This window comes from Pseudorca crassidens, chromosome 12 (genome assembly GCF_039906515.1).
Source record: "Pseudorca crassidens isolate mPseCra1 chromosome 12, mPseCra1.hap1, whole genome shotgun sequence".
Classification (NCBI taxonomy): domain Eukaryota; kingdom Metazoa; phylum Chordata; class Mammalia; order Artiodactyla; family Delphinidae; genus Pseudorca; species Pseudorca crassidens.
In genome coordinates this window covers 42,190,138-42,208,638 of record NC_090307.1, presented here as the reverse complement: position 1 = coordinate 42,208,638, position 18,501 = coordinate 42,190,138, and the positions used below count along the sequence as shown (strand labels likewise).

The window sequence follows — 18,501 nt, the reverse complement described above, 5'->3', positions numbered from 1 at the left end:
TATCCTAGGGTTCTGTCTCTTTTTTTTTTTTAGTATAGTTTTTAGCGCTTGTTAACATTGGTGGATTTGTCTTTTGGTTTGGTTGCTCTCCCTTTTTTTTTTTTTACTACCTTTTTATTTTTAATAATATATTTTTTAATAACTTTATTTTATTTTATTTTTTCTTTCTTTCTTTCCTTTTTTTTCTCCCTTTTCTACTGAGCCAGGTGGCTGACAGTCTTGGTGCTCCAGCCGGGTGTCAGGCCTGAGCCTCTGAGGTGGGAGAGCCGAGTTTAGGATATTGGTCCACCAGAGTCCTCCCGGCCCCATGTAATATCAGATGGCGAAAGCTCTCTCAGAGATCTCCATCTGAACACTAAGACCCAGCTCCACTCAACGACCAACAAACTACAGTGCTAGACACCCTATGCCAAATAAATAGCAACACAGGAAAACAACCCCACCCATTAGCAGAGAGGCTGCGTCTCTGCTAATCATAAAATCATAATAAGTTTACAGACACCCCAACACACCACCAGATGCAGTCCTGCCCACCAGAAAGACAAGATCCAGCCTCATCCACCAGAACACAGGCATAAGTCCCCTCCGCCAAGAAGCCTACACAACCCACTGAACCAGCCTTACCCACTGGAGGCAGACACCAAAAACAACGGGAACTACGAACCTGCAGCCTGCAGAAAGGAGACTGCAAACACGGTAAGTTAATCAAAATGAGAAGACAGAGAAATACACAGCAGATGAAAGACCAAGGTAAAAACCCACAAGAACTAACAAATGAAGAGGAAATAGGCAGTATACCTGAAACAGAATTCAGAGTAATGATAGTGAAGATTATCCAAAACTTTGGAAACAGAATGGAGAAACTACAAGAAACATTTAACAAGGACCAAGAACTACAGAGCAAACAAACAATGATGAACAACACAATAAATGAAACTTAAAATTCTCTAGAAGGAAACAGTAGCAGAATAACTGAGGCAGAAGAACAAATAAGTGACCTGGAAGGTAAAATAGTGGAAATAACTACTGCAGAGCAGAACAAAGAAAAAAGAATGAAAAGAATTGAGGACAGTCTCAGAGACATCTGGGAAAACATTAAACACACCAACATTTGAATTATAGGGGTCCCAGAAGAAGAAGAGAAAAAGAAAGGGACTGAGAAAATATTTGAAGAGATTATAGTTGAAAACTTCCCTAATATGGGAAAGGAAATAGTCAATCAAGTCCAGGAAGCAAAGAGTGTCCCATACAGGATAAATCCAAGGACAAACACACCAAAACACATAATAATCAAATTATCAAAAATTAAATACAAAGAAAGAATATTAAAACCAGCAAAGGAAAAGCAACAAATAACATACAAGGGAATCCCCATAAGGTTAAGAGCTGATCTTTCAGCAGAAACTCTGCAAGCCAGAAGGGAATGGCAGGACATGTTCAAAGTGATGAAAGAGAAAAACCTACAACCAAGATTACTCTACCCAGCAAGGATCTCATTCACTTTTTTTTTTTTTTTTTTTTTTTTTTTTGCGGTACGCGGGCCTCTCACTGCTGTGGCCTCTCCCGTTGCAGAGCACAGGCTCCGGACGCACAGGCTCAGCAGCCATGGCTCACAGGCCCAGCCACTCCGTGGCATGTGGGATCTTCCCGGACCAGGGCACGAACCCATGTCCCTTGCATCGGCAGGTGGACTCTCAACCACTGAGCCACCAGGGAAGCCCCTCATTCACGTTTGACAGAGAAATTAAAACCTTTACAGACAAGCAAAAGCTAAGAGAATTCAGCACCACCAAACCAGCTTTACAAAAAATGCTAAAGGAACTTCTCTAGGCAGGAAACACAGAGAAGGAAAAGATCTACAATAACAAACCCAAAACAATTAAGAAAATGGTAATAGGAACATACATATCAATAACTACCTTAAATGTAAACGGATTAAATGCTCCAACCAAAAGAAACAGACTGGGGCTTCCCTGACCACAATTCTATGAGACTAGATATCAATTACAGGAAAACATCTGTGAAAACACAAACACATGAAGGCTAAACAATACACTACTAAATAACCAACAGATCACTGAAGAAATCAAAGAGGAAATCAAAAAAATATCTAAAAACAAATGACAATGAAAACACGATGACCCAAAACCTATGGGATGCAGCAAAAGCAGTTCTAAGAGGGAAGTTTATAGCAATACAATCCTACCTCAACAAACAAGAAACATCTCAAATAAACAACCTAACCTTACAACTAAAGTAATTAGAGAAAGAAGAACAAAAAAACCCCAAAGTTAGCAGAAGGAAAGAAATCATAAAGATCAAATCAGGAATAAAAAGGAGAAGTAAGAACTGACACTGCAGAAATACAAAGGATCATGAGAGATTACTACAAGTCACAATATGCCAATAAAATGGACAACCTGTAAGAAATGGACACATTCTTAGAAAAGCACAACCTTCTGAGACTGAACCAGGAAGAAATAAAAAATATAAACAGACCAATCACAAGCACTGAAATTGAAACTGTGATTTAAAATCTTCCAACAAACAAAAGCCCAGGACCAGATGGCTTCACAGACAAATTCTATCAAACATTTAGAGAAGAGCTAACACCTATCCTTCTCAAACTCTTCCAAAATATAGCAGAGGGAGGGACACTCCCAAACTCATTCTATGAGGCCTCCATCACCCTGATACCAAAACCAGACAAAGATGTCACAAAAAAAGAAAACTACAGGCCAATATCTCTGATGAACATAGATGCAAAACTCCTCAACAAAATACTAGCAAACAGAATCCAACGGCACATTAAAAGGATCGTACACCATGATCAAGTGGGGTTTATCCCAGGAATGCAAGGATTCTTCAATATATGCAAATCAATCCATGTGAAAAACCATATTAACAAATTGAAGGAGAAAAACCATATGATCATCTCAATAGATGCAGGAAAAGCTTTTGACAAAATTCAACACCCATTTATGATAAAAACTCTCCAGAAAGTAGGCATAGAGGGAACTTACCGCAACAAAATAAAGGCCATATAAGGCAAACCCACAGCCAACATCGTTCTCAATGGTGAAAAACTGAAACCATTTCCACTAAGATCAGGAACAAGAGAAGGTTGCCAACTGTCACCACTATTAATCAACATACTTTTGGAAGCTTTAGCCACAGCAGTCAGAGAAGAAAAAGAAATAAAAGGAATCCAAATTGGAAAAGAAGAAGTAAAACTGTCACTGTTTGCAGATGACATGATACTATACATAGAGATTCCTAAAGATGCTACCAGAAAACTACTAGAGTTAATCAATGAATTTGGTAAAGTAGCAGGATATAAAATTAATGCACAGAAATCTCTTGAATCCTATACGTTAATGATGAAAAATCTGAAAGAGAAATTAAGGAAACACTCCCATTTACCATTGCAACAAAAATAATAAAATACCTAGGAATAAACCTACCTAAGGAGACAAAAGACCTGTATGCAGAAAACTATAAGACACTGATGAAAGAAATTAAAGATGATACAAACACATGGAGAGATATACCATGTTCTTGGAGGAATCAACATTATGAAAATGACTGTACTACACAAAGCAATCTACAGATTCAATGCAATCCCTATCAAACTACCAATGGCATTTTTCACACAACTAGAAAAAAAATTTCACAATTTGCATGGAAACACAAAAGACCCCGAATAGCCAAAGCAATCTTGAGAAAGAAAACCAGAGCTGGAGGAATCAGGCTCCCTGACTTCAGACTACACTACAAAGCTACAGTCATCAAGACTGTGTGGTACTGGCACAAAAACAGAAATATAGATCAATGGAACAGGATAGAAAGCCCAGAGATAAACCCACGCACACATGGTCACCTTATTTTTGATAAAGGAGGCAAGAATATAAAATGGAGAAAACACAGCCTCTTCAACAAGTGGTGCTAGGAAAACTGGACAGCTACATGTAAAAGAATGAAATTAGCACACTCCCTAACACATACCCAAAAATAAACTCAAAATGGATTAAAGACTTAAATGTAAGGCCAGACACTATAAAACTCTTAGAGGATAACATAGGCAGAACACTCTATGACATAAATCACAGCAAGATCCTTTTTGACCCACCTCCTAGAGTAATGGATATAAAAACAAAAATAAACAAATGGGACCTAATGAAACTTCAAAGCTTTTGCACAGCAAAGGAAACCATAAACAAGATGAAAAGACAACCCTCAGAATGGGAGAGAGTATTTGCAAATGAAGTAACTGACAAAGGATTAATCTCCAAAATTTACAAGCAGCTCATGCAGCTCAATACCAAAAAAACAAACAACCCAATCCAAAAATGGGCAGAAGACCTAAATAGACATTTCTCCAAAGAAGATATACAGATTGCCAACAAACACATGAAAGGATTCTTAGTATCACTAATCATTAGAGAAATGCAAATCAAAACTACAATGAGGTATCACCTCACACTGGTCAGAATGGCCATTAACAAAAAATCTACAAACAATAAATGCTGGAGAGGGTGTGGAGAAGAGGGAACCCTCTTGTACTGTTGGTGGGAATGTAAACTAATACAGCCACTGTGGAGAGCAGTATGGAGGTTCCTTAAGAAGCTAAAAATAGAACTACCATATGACCCAAGAATCCCACTGCTGGGCATATACCCTGAGAAAACCAGAATTCAAAAAGAGTCATGTACCACAATGTTCACTGCAGCTGTATTACAATAGCCAGGACATGGAAGCAACCTAAGTGTCCATCGACAGATGAATGGATAAAGAAGATGTGGCACATATATACAATGGAATATTACTCAGCCATAAAAGGAAACGAAATTGAGTTATTTGTAGTGAGGTGGATGGACCTACAGACTGTCATATACAGTGAAGTAAGTCAGAAAGAGAAAAATACCATATGCTAACACATATATATGGAATCTGAAAAAAAAAAAAAAGGTTCTCATAAACCTAGGGGCAGGAGAGGAATAAATACACAGATGTAGAGAATGGACTTGAGGACACGGGGAGGGGGAAGGGTAAGCTGGGACGAGGCGTGAGAGTGGCATGGACATATATAGACTACCAAATGTAAAATACATACCTAGTGGGAAGCAGCCGCATAGCACAACGGAGATCAGCTTGGTGCTTTGTGTCCACCTCGTGGGGTGGGATAGGGAGGGTCAGAGGGAGACGGAAGAGGGAGGGATATGGGGATATAGATATATGTATAGCTGATTCACTTTGTTATACAGCAGAAACTAACACACCATTGTAAAGCAATTATACTCCAATAAAGATGTTAAAATAAAAAAGAAAGAAAATATAAGCAGAACACGTATCACATGTGCCACATAGTAAGTGCTGAATAAATGTAATCTGCATATGTTAAAAAATAAAATAAAAACAAAACCATGAAGGCCTTTGGTCATTTGGCCCATTAACATTGCTCCTTGGGAGAAACCATGCCCTGGAATCCAGAACAGGAAGTGGCTGCTGCTTCACAGAAAGGGTGTTTATTCCTGGGCACATTTTTTACATGGAAAGGTGTATATGTTCACAGGCTCACTCAACTGTCTCCTCAAGAGAAATAGAGGGAGAAAAAAATTACCTAACACAGCTCTCTTTATATGTAAAATACATATCCAAGAAAGCTGCTAATTCTTCCTCAGATATACCCATAAGAAATTTTTAAGCTAAAAAGAAGGCAGGGGTAAGGGAAGAGTGTTTTTATTTTCTCCTCTAATTTAATTGTTTTCAAAAGCTGAGCACCAACCATGGGCAAAACGCAGCAGTCACCAGTGACTTTTTACTACTAAAATATCATATCACTGTCCCTCAAATACTCTAAAGAGGCACTCTGAATCCATACCTGCTTCAGTCCATAGAAAGTAAACTGAAGCAGTTCACATATTTTTTAAAGCAGTATATTACACATAAGTGAGGACATCAGAGAGAAGGAGGGAACAATGAAGCCAGCAGTATGTCAGTGGCCTCACACATGCCCTAAAGGTCTTCTAGACTTTACAAGGACCAAGGGGGAAAAATTATCTCTGACCTTCCTACTTGCCAGCACAGAGAGGAAGTAATCATCACTCCAAAGTGTCCATAAGCTGAAAACAAATCAGTTGCTTAGGAGTACATATACTTAGGCCTAAGAGACATTTCTCCATGGCTCCTCCTCCTAAGAAATTAACGATGCAGGGAACCTGACTTTCACAGTATCTCACAGCAAATACAGTAACGGTCTAACTGGCCTGTCCCTATTAATCATCAGTACTATCCCTGATGCCATAATGCCAAGACTCAGTTCAGTAAAGACTAGTCTACCAGGGACCAAAACTGTCTGTGCGTGGAACTAGCCCCCGGAGTTTCGGGCTTCATCCCAGGATTAAGAGTATCCAGAGGAACAGCGTGCGTGGTGGGGCTGCTACCGGTTCAACTCCTTGCCGTGGAGGCTGAGGTGGACCCTGCAGGGCAGAGAGTGTGCCCTTCTGTGACCTGACCGGCACTAGAGGGCAGCTCTAGGACTGAAGGCTACCTATCAAGACCCAGTCCCTTTCCTGACAGTCAGCCCACCTTGGGTGTGGGGCAGCAGTTCATGCTGAAGGCTGAGGAGCCTGGCCGGCACACGGCTGGAAGTGCAGGCCACCCCACCGCTCATGGAGAAGGCAGGAGGCCCATGCGCAGGGTCACAGTTTTCCTCAGAGCATTGTAAGATCTGACTTGTGAGTTTCTGTTTTTTCTATTATTCTTGGCAATTTACCGATAAGGCAGTTTTCAGTGTAGATTGCAAATATGAAACTACTGGCTGTTACTCCCATAACCCTCAAAATTATCCTAGAGATAGGAAACACCATCTGTCAGTGGACTAAGTCCAAACCTAAGTCTGCAGGGAAAGAAGGGATAATATTTTAATAAAAATCTTAACTGTATCTATAAAACCCTTTACGGGTTGCAAAATAGTTTCCCAAATAACCGCGTGGAGGAAAAAGAGAATAGGCTTTGAAAATGCTCTGACCCGAAGTCAAATCCCAGCCACCCCACTTCTAGCTGTGTGATTTTCAACAGACCGCATACCATTTCTTAGTCTCCATTTCCTCTTCTGAATATGTAGAGAAAACCTACCTGGCAAACTTGTTTTGAAGAATAAATGAGATTACATGTATAAAGTACCTTACACATAGTAGATAGTTAATAAATAGTAGCTACTGTTACTAGTTTTGGCTTTGATAGTCCTGTGAGGGAGGTAATATAGATATTATACTACTACAACCCTGGTACTAGACATCTCACTACTGCCCACTGCTCCTATCACCCCTGCAGGAGCAGCCCTAGCAGCTGTATATTATACCACAGAATCCTGCCCCCTCTCCGCCACAGCCGATGGTCCAGAGTGGACGTCTAACCCAGGGGCAGTCAACCTATGGTTGCCAGTGACCACATGGCCTGACTACAAGCCAGACCAATCTGGTGCTTAAAAATTCTGACCCCCGACAAATAACAGTCAAAAACCCAAGTCCCTGAAGGGACAGTTCCCTGAGTGAGGCCTAGCGTTCCTACCTTGGAGGCATTTGGAGAAAAGTCAAATGTGAAACAAAACTCTGCTTTTAGAGGCTGCTACCCTCTACCCATAGTCAGTGCTCAAAATATGTTGTTTGCATTGAAATGTCACTTTCATGGGTATTTAGATTTAATTTAATTTGTTTTTTCTCACTCACTTATATGCTCTGAGGTCACTTCCTGAGCAAATGAAATAAGGAAGAGTAAATACATACAGGTTCAAAGTGAATTTTCAACACAAGTTAAACAATGATCTCTGTTTTCTCCCTTCACTCTCCTCTACTAGCTTTCCAGCCAACGGGCATGTCTACCCAACCTGCTGCCACTCAGGGTATCCCCTCCCAGGGCAGTAGAGCAGGTGGAGGCCACAGGGACGTCCCCTTTACATACAACACCCACCTTCCTAAACCCCCCTCTCAACAATCAGGACATGGAGGCTCACCTGCGTCCACCTCATTTCGGGCACCTCTTTTCACTCCTAAGAAGAAAAAAATGATCATATACTCATCCCACCCTCTGCAGTGGACATGATACAGGGTTTTTTTGTTGTTTTTTTGTTGTTGTTGTTTTTTGCGGTACGCGGGCCTCTTACTGTTGTGGCCTCTCCCGTTGCAGAGCACAGGCTCCGGACGTGCAGGCTCAGCGGCCATGGCTCACGGGCTCCGCCGCTCCGCGGCATGTGGGATCTTCCTGCACCAGGGCACGAACCCGCGTCCCCTGCATCGGCAGGCGGACTCTCAACCACTGCGCTACCAGGGAAGCCCATGATACAGTTTTTGACGCCGTGAACAGGACAAGTATCAATTCCTCTAGGCTTTCCAGAAGCCTTGTAACTGCAGAGAGGACCATGGGGCCAGGAGAAAGAGCCAGTGAAAGGGCTCTGATGTGATGATCACTCACTATCAAAATAACAAACAAGCACACGTCCAGGTAACCAGCGAGGCAGCTATGGCTAAAGGAAGCACACTAAAAGTCGCCATTATCTATAAAAGTTTCCTGTTCTTTCTGTGCTGCTCTCTCCCCAAAACTTCCTTTCCCTGAAACTGCCTTCCTTATACTGAGAAAACCTGGGCTATTTCCAAAAGACTATTTATGGGAAATACTTTGGATTTTAGTGATTTTTAAAATTTTATTATTTATTTATTTATTTTTGGCTGTGTTGGGTCTTCATTGCTGTGTGCAGGCTTTCTCTAGTTGCGTCAAGTGGGGGCTACTCTTCGTTGCGGTGCATGGGCTTCTCATTGCAGTGGCTTTTCTTGTTGCGGAACACAGGCTCTAGGCGTGGGGGCTTCAGTAGTTGCAGCGCATGGGCTCAGTAGTTGTGGCATGCGGGCTCAGTAGTTGTGGCTCGCGGGCTCTAGAGCACAGGCTCAATAGTTGTGGTGCACGGGCTTAGTTGCTCCATGGCATGTGGGATCTTCCTGGACCAGGGATTGAACCCGTGTCCCCTGCATTGGCGGGTGGACTCAACCACTGCACCACCAGGGAAGTCCCTTGGATACATTTTTAAAACAGTTCAGAGATAATTTTAAAAACATACCTCACTGGACTGGCTCTTCGCTTTCAACATAGAAATCACATTGTCCACCTTTCTCCGTATTCCCAACTTCTGAATGTCCAGGGGGGAAACCTAGCCTTGCCACATTCATCAGGATCTTAGCTCCCAACTGCCTAGTGAGACCCACCAGCACATTCTGCTTTAGCCACGTCTGATGACAACCACGGCAAAGGCGGTGACCCTGCAGGCGGTCCGTTCCCTGACACCCCAACATGCGCTCAGTGATTCATCTACCAGAACAGTGTACAAGGACCCATCTTTGAAGCCTGGCAAGTTTTTTGGCCATTTGCTAAAACTTACTCAGTTTGCTTGTCTAGAACAGGGAGAATAATGGTAGCCCTGCTGTATGGCCACAGCCTAGCACATCACAGGTGCTCAACAAATAACAGTTACATACGTGAGCATTCAGCACAGTGTATAATCTCCTATGTATATTTATCAGTGTAATTATTTGGCTAATTTCTAATCTTGTCATTGCTACTAAATTCCATGCACCATAGCCACATAGACTGTATCTGTGTGGCTCAACATTCCGGCCCTAGCATCTAGCCCCCTGAGCTGATACATAGGAGGTGCACAATACACCTGTTGGTGAGTGAAAACTGCCTCTACAGAGGGTTGTTATGAAGATTTAATAAACTACTGCATGCCAATGAGGTACCACCTCACACCAGTCAGAATGGCCATGATTAAAAAGTCTACAAATAACAAATGCTGGGGAAGGTATGGAGAAAAGGGAACCCTCCTACACTGTTGGTGGGAATATAAGTTGTTGCAGCCACTATGGAAAACAGTATGGAGGTTCCTCAAAAACTAATAATTGAGTTACCATATGATCCAGCAATCCCACTCCTGGGCATATATCTGGACTAAACTATAATTCAAAAAGATACATGCACCCCTGTGTTCATAGCAGCACTATTCACAATAACCAAGACGTGAAAACAACCTAAATGCCCACTGACAGATGAATGGATAAAGAAGATGTGGTATACATATACAGTGGAATATTACTCAGCCATAAAAAAGAATGAAAGAATGCCATTTGCAGTAACATGGATGGACCTAGAGATTATCATACTAAGTGAAGTAAGTCAGAAAGAGAAAGACAAATACCATATGATATTACTTATATGTGGAATCTAAAATATGACACAAATGAACATATCTACAAAACAGAAACAGACTCACAGACATAAAGAACAGACTTGTGGTTGCCAAGGGGGAGAGGGTGTGGGGGAGGGATGGATTGGGAGTTTGGGGTTAGCAGATGCAAACTGTTGTATACAGAATAAGGTCCTACTGTATAGCACAGGGAAGTATATTCAGTATTTTGTGATAAGCCATAATGGAAAAGAATATAATAAAGAATATATATATATGTATAATTGAATCACTTTGCTGTATAGCAGAAATTAATACAACATTGCAAATAAACTATACTTCAATCAATCAGTAAAATAATGCATGCAAAGAGCTTAGCATTGTACCTGGCACATAATCAGTACAGGTATACCTTGTTTTATTGTGATTCAATTTATTGCACTTTGCAGATAATTGCATTTTACAGTTGAAGGTGTGTGGCAACCCTATCAGATGACGGTTAGCATTTTTTAGCAATAAAATATTTTTATTTAAAGCATGTACATTTTTTAGACATAATGCTATTGCACACTTAATAGACTACAGTGTAGTGTAAACATAACTTTTATATGCCCTGGGAAACCAAAAACATTTGTGTGACTCACCTTATTGCTATATCTACTTTATTGCAGTGGTCTAGAAGCAAACCCCAAATATCTCTGAGGTATGCCTGTACTCAGTACGTTGTTGCCTGCTACAATTAGTAGTGTAGTAATAGTAGTAATAGCAGTTGTGGTGGTGGTGGTATTATTTCTCTCAATCCATGCCTGAATTGTGGTGTGAAAAGGTGATACTCTCTCTGTTCTCCAGAGAGGGAAGCAGCCATCCAGAGACAGTCCCTGCGCTAGTGCTTTTTTCAGATCCCCATCACCACCATTTTCATTTCTAGCTTTAAATTCCTGCCTCCTCTCTCCACAATCTACCCACCATGATATACTCTTCTGGCTTATGTTCAGTCTCTAGAAGAATAAAAGTTTCCACAGTTGGGCTTCCCTGGTGGTGCAGTGGTTGAGAGTCCGCCTGCCGATGCAGGGGACACGGGTTCGTGCCCCGGTCTGGGAGGTTCCCACATGCCGCGAAGCGGCTGGGCCCGTGAGCCATGGCCGCTGAGCCTGCGTGTCCGGAGCCTGTGCTCCGCAACGGGAGAGGTCACAACAGTGAGAGGCCCGCGTACCGCAAAAAAAAAAAAAAAAAAGTTTCCACAGTTAACTGATAGATGATAAGCTTTCTGATCAACACTAAACACTGGAAACCATTGGATCTACATGTTCCAGTTTCTTTTGACCAAAAGGGGACTGGAGATCATTGTTCATCTAGCAGTGTCTTAAAAGAGAGAATGACCTTGCTTGGTGTCACCACAGGTTTCTCTCAAAGGAGTTAGGTCTTCTCTCTTAACACATTATATTGTGATTACTGGTGTTTAAGCCTGTGTTCATACCAAGGTATGAATTCAGGGATGGGACCACTGTGGCTACAAATTTAATATCCCAGCATTGAGCAGTTTGAGCACAGAGCAAAACTCAGTGTATGATTGATTACCAAATAAAGAAGGGGAAAGGCGCCGTGATAGAGTTTAGAGTTATTTCCTATATCTCCATTTTGCTCTCCATTAACACAAATAACAAAAATTTAGCTTTATATTAAAGAAAATTACAATCCAGGTGGTCAGAAGAACTAGAGAGATGAGAACACAGAATTGGAGAAAACAATGAAGTGTGGCCTCTTGGTCATGAGCATGGAAATTTAACATCATGATTCTTAAAAAGCTACCACTTCATCATATGCTGTATTTTCAAGCTTTAGAGATTGAATTCCTCAATATATATTAGATTCTGATTACGTGATTATGTTCGACTTTGAACTTTTCTTATATAAACCTCAAAACAAAAATGGAAAGGTCATGACAAGAACAAGAAGATGTTGAGTCAGAAAAAGACTTAGCAACCCTCTAGGCCAGTGATTCTCAAAATATGGTCCTGAGACCCTTGGAGATCTCCAAGACCATTTCAGGGAGTCCTTGAAATCAAATCATTTCCATGATGATATTAAGATGTTATCTGCCTTTCTTACTCCCATCCTTTCACCAGTCAGTGTACAGCAGATCTTTCCCAGGGTTACAGGATGACATCACAGCAATAGCAGGTTTAACAGTCCAACTGTCTTCTACTAAGCCAGACCTTAAGAAAATTTGCAAAAAAAATGTAAAATAATATCACTTGTCTCACTGTTTTTGTTTTGAAAAAAGTTATTTTTTGTAAAAATATTCTTTGTTCATATATAATGTTTATTATTGCTTTTTAAAAAGAATTAGTATTTTTAACTTCCCAGTTTTAGTTTCTAAAATGATAAATATCAATAACTATAACCCATATAAATAAAAGTTCTTTGGAGTCTTCAATATTTCTTGAGTCTAAACAGGGTCTGAGACCATTAAGTGTGAGAACCACTGCTCTAAACCCATGGTCTTCAACCAGGGATTTGCATGTGAATCAGGAAATCAGGTCCTGGCTTTTTTATGTTGTAACTGATAAAGAGGCAAAGAAGCACTCTAAGCTCCATGGCCTCACCTGTAACATTAGAAGGTGACAGTAAACATAGAGGCTGGGATCGGAAAAGTATTGTGAAGTAATTATTGGGTTGGCCAAAAAGTTCGTTCGGGTTTTTGGTAGCATCTTACGGAAAAGTCCGAACGAACTTTTTGGCCAGCCCAATAGTAGCGACCATTCATATTAAACTGGATATAGAAAATGCAAAACAGTAAGAGTCAAAGATTTAAAGGTTTTTAGGCTAGGCAACTGGCAGGAAACTAGTGCCTCTGGTAGTTGAGAGTAGCCAGGTTGGAACTAGGAGAGAAGATATGAACCCACTGTTAGATGGCAGGTCCTGAAAGTGGAGATGTCCTGCAATGTCTCAATCGCTCTTTGGAGACAGAGAACTGCAGTGGAGGTGAGCGGTCCAAACCAGGGATATGGATTTGAGGGTTAGTTAGCCTTCTCTCATGACAGGTGGCATCCAGAGGGTGAATAAGCCCACCCAGGAAGTGCATGTGGAACCTGGAGCTGTCCAAGGCAGAACCTGGGATGAGGGGCTCCTTTTTGGAGCAGGAACTAAAGAAGAGCCTAGGAGATGTTGGGAAAGGCCAAGCCAGATAACCAGAACAATGCAGGACCCTGCACGGTATTCATGACATAGCCACTGGATGGGTGGGAAGATGGAAAGACAAAAAAGAGGAAAAAAAAAAACCCAGAGGAGACAGCTTCAAGGAGGATTGACTGGTCAACAATATCAAAGCCACAGAAAAGGTACAATGGTAAATTCTGAGAAGCTATGGATTTGACAAGAATCGGATCATTGCCAGCTTCAAACAAAACTTTTTAATAGAAAAATTTTAGTGGAGTCAAAACAATACATGAAAACTGCATGGAAAAAAATCTAAAAGCATACGGAAGGAAATAATAAGGATGAGAGAAAGAAAAGGGAACAAAATCCAGCAAAGCCTCTTGGTATTTGAGCCAGGACCACCTGTGTACAGCCATGATAGAAATACCCAATGGCTTCAGAGCCGCTGAAGGTGCTAAAAGCAAAGGGAAGAATGGTGGATACCAGGACTCACAGACTTTCGTCGTCTTCAAACCACCCTGTTCATGGGACTATTTCTTCTTACATCAAAAGAGAATCCTAAGAAATCCTATAAATCAGAGGTCAAAAGACATTAAGAGTAATGAGGTGAAGGTTAAAGATCTATTCTGGTTATTTTAAAGAAAATATTTAGATTTTAATAGATCTTGACTTGCTATGAGGTACAAATAATAAAAATCAAAATATCAGAGATTTGTGTAGAAAAAAGGAATTGCTATGACAACCACAAGTTGGCCTCCACAGAAAATACAAACAGGAATCAGAATAAGAAAATTATAGAGAAATGTGACTGATTTGGAAACCATTTGAACTAGTACTATTCTTTAATGTTTTGCTCATGTGGCTCTGATATGAGAACATGAAAACATTCCTCCACTTCAATAGCTCCTTTGTATTTCAGATTAAAATGAGCAGACCATCAATTAACGAAATGAAACTGGAAACCAAGACCATCTAACGGCTTACTCCACTAAAATGTCCCTGTCCCCTTCACTGTTAACTTCTAGTATTTATAGGCCCATACAAAAATTCAAGAGTAGACATGCATTAAATGCATGATATTGCAGGCCAAATAGTAAAAGCAGATGACAGGGAATGAGGACTCAATACATCTTCAGCTGCCAGAATGTAAAGCTTCAAACCAGTTATAAAGGACCAAAATTTCCTACCTCTTCTCCAGCATTTTCCATTAACCATGAACATTCCTGAGACCTGCTATGAGGTTTGCTACTTTTTTTGACTGGTGAGGGAAGGTAGAGTAGGGAAGGGTCAGATTTCCCCAGCTTCTTTGGGGATAACCCAGTCACTTTCCAGAGTTCACTCTGCCAAAACCAGAAGAGTCAGATCTGCAAGCCCAGGGATCCCAAGGAATTAAAATTAGGGTGTCCAGTGATCAGATCTGCACAGTGCATTTGCCTTAAGACATGCTCACTGCCAAGTGAGTAAGCTGGTTATACATAGCTCTCCAATTAGCTAGGTTGTCAGACCCTGACCCAGGCCCTTGTGTTCTGCCTCCTGCCTGCCCTGTACCCTCACTTTCTTGGTCTAGTGGCCTCAGATACCTTGCTATATAGCCTCATGCCCAGTCTTCCTCTCTCTACTCTGGTTTGCTCCTTCACCTAGTCTGGCACCCGACTCGAGCTTTGGTCTAGATGCTGTTGTTCAATCTCCTAAGGCTCTGTGCTCTGCAGCCCAAGGGCCAGGCCAGCCCTGCCCTTCCTCTGAACCCATCTCCAGCTCTAGGAGCCCCAGTCTTTGCAACTCCAAGCCACTTGCCTATCAAGTGGAATGGTTTGGACACAGATCAGTTTTATCTACAGACATTCTCCAACATCACTGAGCTTCCCGCTATGTCACCCAAGTGCAACATCTTCCCAAAGAGAAGGAAAGAATTCACTGATTCAGTGTGTCTGACAAAAACGATCACATATATGAGGGTCCTTCTGATGCTTCTACTGAACTATATGACTTCTCATCCCCTGTATTAACCAAACTAGTTAAAATCTGTCATTCATGCCATGATAAATTAATTGTAAATTAGAACAGCAATGTCACATGATTCAGAGTATATTTTGCTAGATCCTCCGTAAGTCATCTTACACAACAATTGGTGATCATCAGCAGGTATGAATGTCAAAACACATAAGTCGCGTGATTTAAAGTCAAGTTCCTTGCATCCAAGAACTTTAGTTTTGAGAATCTTCTATATATAAATCCATATAAATTCCAAGTCTTGATGTGGGATCATCAAATATGGGAAGGGCATCCTGAAATAACTTTTGCCATCCCCAGCACCTGAAGGCCTGAAGCTAGCTCTCTTTTGAAAAGATAGGCCGTCACTAAATGTGCAATGTATATACTGGCTGGCTTGGTCAGAGCAAGCTTGGTTCAAGAACTCACACTTCCACTTTGGAAGAGCCTTTGCCAGGGAAACAACACTAGCAAGGCCTTGGGATTCTACAGACACACTGGAGAATGCAGCACCAGACATGAATATAAGAAGTCTGGGGTTTCCCTGGTGGCAAAGCAGTTAAGAATCCACCTGCCAATGCAGGGGACATGGGTTCGAGCCCTGGTCCAGGAAGATCCCACATGCTGTGGAGCAACTAAGCCAATGCGCCACAACTACTGAGCCTGCACTCTAGAGAGCCCGCAAGCCACAGCTACTGAAGCCCGCATGCCTAGAACCTGTGCTCTGCAACAAGAGAAGCCACCACAGTGAGAAGCCTGTGCACCCCAACTGAAGACTAGCCCCCTACTGGCCACAACTAGAGAAAGCCTGCGCGTAGCAAAGAAGAGCCAACGCAGCCATAAATAAATAAATAAACAAACAAACCCTTTAAAAAGAAAAAAGAAGTCTGGGCTGCCTGGTCATACGTCACATAGAGCAAGGCTGCCCTTGGAGTAAGGAAGGAAAACAAGGCAGGAAACACCAAAAGGAGCAAAGCTTCATAAAAACCATCTTTCTTTGGGGCTTTCTTCAGATATGCCCTTTGAAGAAAAACAAACAAATACTGACTAGAAGACTTCCTGGTCATCACAAAAACTCTCAGAATTCTAATATGCATTCATCTTTGCCACACAGAAGTATTTGAGCTAAATACTGTCTTTCACGAACATCAAGATCCTTGTTGTTAAGCACACCCTGGTTTCCCTTCCACCTTTGATCTCCAATCAACCACTGAACAAGGGACAAGCCAATAACACAGATGAAAAAGGATGCTGTCGCTTCTCAACTACTTTGTTGCGCCTTGTTCCTGCTAATGCCCCAGGCCCAACTGGGAATAACGGTCCCTCTTATGAACGATGTCCCTCTGGACACAGGATGTACATCAAGCAGAATTTCATGAAGCCCAGGGTCTTTTTCCAAAGAATCGAAGAAGTTGGAAACTATGCAACACAGCTGATGAGTTGCACAGCGGAGTTTCGAACCCAGAACAATCTGAACCAACAGCTCCGTACTCTTTCCTCTAGTACCTTCTAGTTCACCTTTCTAGGTTTAAACTTACATGTAAATGTTATGCAACGTCTATGCAAAGCAAGGAACACACGGCAGGATCGGGAGGAGGGAACAAATGAGGATTTGTTATAATTCCACAATGGTAAGGTGTACCATAGTGACAACAATAGAAATATTTTACTGTCTTATTAGAAAATAATATAATTCTTGACCAGATATACCAAATTGCATTCTGCCACAGTAGTGGTACTGCTGACATGATCATTAGTTTTATTATTATACTCTTATATATTTATAAATATATATTACTTTAGAAATGCCAGCTAACATAGGTTGTTTGGGGTTTTTGTTTTTTTTTAAAATCAGATGCCCAGCATTTCTAATGAGGACATGATAGAAAATTTAAATTTCAAAGAAAATGTCAATGCCAAAACAAAAAGTGATTTTAAATGTTCCTCCCACAGAATGCTGATTCTCCACACCATGGCCAAGTGTACACATGTGATTATTAGCTGGTTCACTGGCACCCAATGGACCAGATGTAAACATGACTCCAAACTGTTCATTTACTAACCAAGCTCTCCAGATACTGTCAGTCCTGAAAGGATTGAATCAAATGCACTGATCAAAGCAGCTGGGAGTGAGAAGGGGATGTGGAAGCCATCTAGACCAACTGGTCCTTCAGTCATGAGTCTCCTTCTAAGACCCTGGCCATGAAGCCACCTGGCTGCATGCCAGGGTCGTGTCTGTCCCTGGTTACACCAACCGAAAGCTCACTATGTCCTAGGAGAGGCCACCATGCCATCTTTGGAGAGCTCTGTTTCATGATTGGTTGCAACCATCAGAGTAAACAAACCAGTGACTGGTCTGAGGACAGGGATACGTGTTTATTTTCCCCTGTAACACAAGTCAACAAGAAAGCCTCTAATCAAATAAATCCAAAGAGAGGTACAAACATAATTGTGACACATGTTTAGACTAGTTGAAGCAGATCAGGTCACTGGGCCACTGAAGAAATCATTCCTAAACCATATAAATGAGCTCACATTACACGTCTACACTATGAAGTATTTTTTCCCTCTGAAATACATTTGCCACCAACCTGAAAAAAAAATTCAGATTGTTGGATCAGTACTGATAGATAAATGTAGCACTTCGGCCAAAGGAGCTGGGTGTCATTGTCTGTATCACAGTCACTGGACAAGTTGGGCCCTTCTCTGCCCAACTGACCTACAGAAGATTTATGCCACAGGAAGCTGAGATGGTGACCTCAAAGTTGCTGAAATATTCAGTCTGCGCAGTTCTCTGGAATAGCACAATTTGGGAGAACTAGCTTTGTAGACAGAAAATATAGGCATTGTCATCATCAAAAAATCTACAAACAATAAATGCTGGAGAGAGTGTGGAGAAAAGGGAACCCTCTTGCACTGTCGGTGGGAATGTAAATTGATACAGCCACTATGGAGAACAGTATGGAGGTTCCTTAAAAAACTAAAAATAGAATTACCATATGACTCAGCAATCCCACTACTGGGCATATACCCTAAGAAAACCATAATTCAAATAGAGTCATGTACCACCACGTTCACTGCAGCACTATTTACAATAGCCAGGACATGGAAGCAACCTG

The 18,501-nt window shown here is 41.4% G+C and overlaps 1 long non-coding RNA gene across 2 annotated transcripts in view; it reads right to left on the bottom strand.

The window, feature by feature from the left end:
- Window positions 1-18,501, bottom strand: part of LOC137203361 (uncharacterized) — a 94,258-nt gene that overhangs the window by 6,504 nt on the left and 69,253 nt on the right. The window contains exon 4 of one of the 2 annotated variants that reach the window (XR_010933063.1): window positions 12,146-12,450. The exons of the other annotated variant lie outside the window; for it this stretch is intronic. This is a non-coding gene — a long non-coding RNA (uncharacterized lncRNA). Of the gene's footprint in view, window positions 1-12,145; window positions 12,451-18,501 lie in introns of those variants that run through there. 2 annotated transcript variants of the gene reach the window in all.